Below are 5,445 nucleotides of genomic sequence, written 5' to 3'. Positions count from 1 at the left end.
TATATACACACATATATACATGCATATATGTCAATGAACATTTCCACAAATGTTTTTTCAGGACACTGGGAGAGGGAGGAAAAGACTGAGCTATGGTGCCTCTCTTAGAGTAAAGCACACTGTTTTTAAAAGAATAGTGGGGAAGGCTTACTGATATGTGATTGGTTTCACCGAAGTTTCCTACCTAGAAGTGGAGCCACCAACGTGGTTATTGGAAGGACTCCACAAAACCTCTACCCAATCTCACTTCCTTCCATGATTATTAAAAAATATAACAGAGGTTGACTTGAGAAGGCCCAGAAGAAACACCCTCAAGGGGTCAAATTCTCCTGAGACTTAGAGGAGGATGCAGGTAATATTTGGGCTTGTTGAATCCCCAAATCAGCAGAAGTGAGCCAACATTTCAGAAAATGATGTGGTGTGAGAATAGTTGCTAGAGAAGGATGCCAGAGGCAGCCTTTTTTTCTGTATTCTGTTAAAAGGAAGTAAGTCTGGAAGTAAATCTTTGCCTTCAGAGAGCTAAGTCTATTGGGGAGACATATAAGAAAAAAGGCAGATGCAATACACTTGACTGTTGCTTTAACAGTAGAAGGACAGGGTGGAAGCCCATATTAGAGAGACAGCTGTGTAGTCAGGGAATGCTTGAAAAGTGAGTGGGAGTTAGCTGAATAGTGGGTTCAGGGTGGAAAGTCTTTCTAGCAGAAGGAATGGTACCTGCAAAGGGTAGAGCATATGCAGGGAAACAGTAAAGTTCCTCATGGCTGCAGCACCGTGTTGGAGGGCAGGAGTGGCAAAGGCCTTTAAACCATGTTCAAAGAGAACAGGAGAGGGCTTCCCTGGTGGCGCAGTGGTTGAGAGTCTGCCTGTCGATGCGGGGGACACAGGTTTGTGCCCTGGTCCACGAAGATCCCACATGCTGCAGAGCGGCTGGGCCCGTGAGCCATGGCCGCTGAGCCTGCACGTCCGGAGCCTGTGCTCCGCAACGGGAGAGGCCACAGCAGTGACAGGCCCGCGTGCCGCAAAAAAAAAGGAGAATAGGAGTATCTTTTTTTTTTTTTTTTAACCTTAGTGAGCTCCTGCTCCCCTCTGGGCTCCCCCAAAAGAAAAAAATCAGCAATAAAAGCAGACACAGATACACCTTCAGCAAAATACATACAGAAAAAGTAAACTGAGCAAAAATATTCCAGAGGTAAACATGGGTCAGAAGAAGGGGAACATGGCAGAGAAAAAGAGATAAAGCAACAAAAAGGTAGAAATGGACAATGGATGGGGTGGGAGGAGCCCCAGGCCAGGAGTGTCATAGCAGAGGAGACAGAGTGGCCAAAGAGCAGGAGGGGAGGGTGGAGGAGAGCAGGTCCCCAAGAACACGCAGCGGATTCAGACACTAGAACTCACACCCTGCTGCCCAAGCAGGGGCTCTCTGACCTTGTGGGGAGACTCTCTTACCAAACCAGACCTCTCCCTCAGTTCTTAGCTCCAAGGGAAGGGGAGAAAGATGTTTGCCAGTCTTCAAGTTTGGGGAGGGGGGAGCAGAGTAAAGACCAAGTTAGAAGGGGTCAACTGAATGGGCCAGGGATGGAAAAGTGAGGGAAAATTTTGTTCCAGGAGGACTGAGAGGACCAAGAGTGGTCTTTAGCAGCTAAACTAACACAATGGGAGGAAATTGAAAGAAAGAAGAAATAGGTTGGAAATAAATCTCGTCAGAGAAATTCCCAGTCACCAAGGAAAGATGCAGGCAGGGACTTCCCTGCTGGTCCAGTGGCTAAGACTCTGCACTCCCAGTGCAAGGGGCCGGGTTTGATCCCTGGTCAGGGAATTAGATCCCACATGCCACAACCAAGAGTCGGCATACTGCAGCTGGAAAACAAAAAAGATCCTGCATGCCGAAACTAAGACCCGGCGCAGCCAAATAAATAAATATTTTTAAAAAAGGAAAAGAAATAAAGATGCAGGCATTAGAGCTCAGACTCTATAGCCAGACTGCCAAAGTTCAACTCTTGCTATTACACCAACTGTGTGACATTGGGCACATTACTTAAAATCTCTGTTTCACAGTTTCTTCAACTGTAAAGTGAGGAAATAATAAATAGTATCAACTTCACCGTGATGTAGGGCAGGTAAAATGAGTTCAATATAAGTAGAATGCTTTGTACAGTTAGATGTTATATACCTATCGATGTTGGTTGTTATTATTCTTCTATCCGGCAATACTGCTGGTACCCTTTGTGATGTCATATACTTTCAAAGTCCCCATCAAGGCTTTTCTGGTCTATTGGAGGGAAGAGTGAGGAGATAAACAAGAAGCAAAAAGTGGTATCATGGGTTTAGGAGGTACCTGTACTAGATATTTAGAAGGGAGAGATGACCCATCACTCCCTTGGAAGCCTGCCATGCTACTTGGGCTCTGGTCTTGCCTCTCTCAGAGAGTGTGTGTCCCCTGGTTGTACACATCACCTCTAGTATTTGCTTGAATCTTATTTTCAAAGTTGGCCCAAGGGCCAGCTATTCAATAGCGAATTCTATTTGCAGTTTTTTCATACCCCTTCAAGCCCCCTCTTCCTCTCCGGTGCCCAGTACCACCTTTCTCTGCTTTCAAATGTCAAAAGTTGCTCTCACTTATGTTTTCTGAAGGGGATCTGATTGCTCAGGGTAGGTGTGTAAAAAAGTCTGGTGGAAGCTAGAAGTCTTCTGGGGATTTTAATGGGGGTCAATCCCTTGAACAGAGCTGTGAAGCTGTTCAAATCTCACCTGTTTGGAAGAAGGTTCTGGTTGAGGAAGGCTCTGGAAGATGCAAAAGGCTTAATCCCACTCCCAATGTGTTTCATTTGAGAATATATTCCTCTTTTGTTGTGGCTCGCGGAATCTATTCCCAGGAACAAATATGAAAATGCGGTGGAAAGTGTGGCTACTAGGCCAACAAAGAGTGGGGTACAGCTGGGGTTTGGGCTAAATGGCCTTTTCAGACTCTCACTCTTGGAAGATCCTGACTATTGTCTCAGTGCACAGCCAAAGGAGCGCCAGAGAAGCCCAAGAATTGCAGTTGGTGGGGTAATAATAGATTTATTCACTCTCCTAGTGGCGCTCCATAGGAGGTGTTTGTGAAACTTTTTGAAACAACTTGGAACAAAACTGCTACCAGAGACTCCATAAGTAGCTGCACCCCAACCATGGAGCTGAAAGATTATCCCTGAGCTGTTGAGCTTGAAAGGGAACCAAAGCTATACAGACCAGGGGCCCCATGGAAGATGAAGGCAGCAGCAGGTGGTAGAAGCTCCCCCCAGCAGGAAAGCCTTAGGAGCAGCTCTGCCTGTGAGCTCTTGGAGATTGATGCTAGGTGTCATAAGTTCGACTTAGTTCAGTGCCAAGGATGTGGTAGATATACTCTGAATGCTTGCTGAATGAATGAAAGGAGGTGGCTACGAAAAGCATATACTGATGGAACTCTCTAGAAGCCTCCTTGACTAGTACTAATCAGCAACTCCCTGAGTCCTTGAAGACACTGCTATGAGCTGCTGCCTGCAACTTCTAAATAGCTCACAGAGTAAATCGATGGCCTCTGCCAGGGAGTCCTGTAGGCCCTGAATGGAAGCTTTGGAAATTTTGACAACAAGTCTAAGAGTTCCTCCAAGGAATTCCTTGATATCTTTTTTTAAATTTATTTACTGTAGTTATTTATTTTTGGCTGCGTTGGGTCTTCATTGCCGCGCTTGGGCTTTCTCTAGTTGCAGTGAGCGGGGGCTACTCTTCATTGCAGTGTGCGGGCTTCCCATTGTGGTGGCTTCTCTTGTTGCGGAGCACAGGCTCTAGGCACGCGGGCTTCAGTAGTTGTGGCACGCGGGCTCAGTAGTTGTGGCTCGAGGGCTCTAGAGCACAGGCTCAGTAGTTGTGGCACACGGGCTTAGCTGCTCCGCATGTGGGATCTTCCCGGACCAGGGCTCGAACCCGTGTGCCCTGCATTGGCAGGCGGATTCTTAACCACTGCGCCACCAGGGAAGCCCCTCCTTGATATCTTACCATAAAATCCTAAAGCCTCTAAAAGGAAGTCTCGAAGTCCCTATCTGAAATCCTTGGAAGCCCTACCAGGGAAACTTGGAGCCCTGGCAGGAAGTGCTGGAAATACTGCTAAGAGTGACGGACAGCCTGTTAATGTTGTGTTGTCATATTATCTCTGCCTTTGTAGCAACAATTCTTGTTGGAGTAGGGCATGAGAAGGAAGGTTATTATTGTTTTGTTTTAATACTGGTGGCTGTGTCTTAGTCACTCGGACCCAGAGGGCCCATCCAGAAAGGATAGGGCATGGAGTTTACAAGTCTTCAATCAAGATGGTGGGATTTGGGGAAGGCTGGTCCTCACCAGTGGTCAAGTGCAGGGTTTGAAACGATTTCTTGATGTTTTTGGTTGAAGGATGGAGATCTTGGCCTGTGTGTATTACTGTGTTGGGTCAAGATGTAGATTCCTGGTAGGTATACTGTTGAAAATGGGAGAGCTTGCAGGCAGCCAGGTTGGAACACAGATTGTGACAGGAGTAGGTACTATCTAGATAATCATTTCTGACCCACTGGGAACCAGCAGAGAAAAATAAGTCATTCTTTGTTCACAAAGAGATGATTTGAGTAGTTCTACTTACGTACTCCGACGGTTTCTTTCTCTAGGCTTCCCTGCAAAAAAAAATTTGAAATGTATTTAGTTGTCAGAGAGGAAGATACACAAACATTCAAGTATTGAGATTGTGAGATAAGAGATTCATGGACATCTCCAAAATGAATAAAATATACAGACGGATACTGTAGCAGAGGAACAGGGAAAAAAACACATTTAAAAGAGGGAGATTAAAGTAAAAGGAGGCAGTAAAGACTGAGAAATCAAGGCTCACTCTATCAGAAACCAACATACAGGAAGTGCTGTAGTCTGTAGAACAATATATCCAGGCATCTCTGTCACAGCTGGTCAGCTTCTTTAGAAACAGTTTCTTTCTGTAATTCTGAGAGAAGAAGATATGAGAGAAGATAAGTGGTTTAAGGAGTGTGTCTGAATGAAGCAGAAATGGAAAGGGACAAGGGGATATCATGCGATGGATGGATAGAAAATTTTCTTTCCCCTTCCAACTCTCCCTAACATGTTTTTAGGTATAAGATCTAATAGAATGAAGGAAAATAAGAACTGGGTGGTATATTGGGGGACCAAGACCAAACCCAGGTTTGGTGAGTTGCTAGAAGGACTCCCAGGATGCAGAATATAGTGGTACTCCCAGCTGGGACTTATTACAGCAAAAGGATGCAAAGCAAAATCAGCAGAACAAGGTGCATAAAGCAAAAAGTCTGGAGTCTTCTCCCAGTGGAGTCACACAGGACATGCTTAGTTCCTCCAGCAATGAGTCATGACAACACTTTTGAAATATTGTCTACCAGAGAAGTTCGTTAGAGACTCGATGCCCAGGGTTTTTAC

Source organism: Delphinus delphis, chromosome 2 (assembly GCF_949987515.2).
Source record: "Delphinus delphis chromosome 2, mDelDel1.2, whole genome shotgun sequence".
Taxonomy (NCBI): Eukaryota; Metazoa; Chordata; class Mammalia; order Artiodactyla; family Delphinidae; genus Delphinus; species Delphinus delphis.
The sequence above is the reverse complement of the archived record's forward strand: the minus strand, read 5'-3'. Positions refer to the sequence as shown.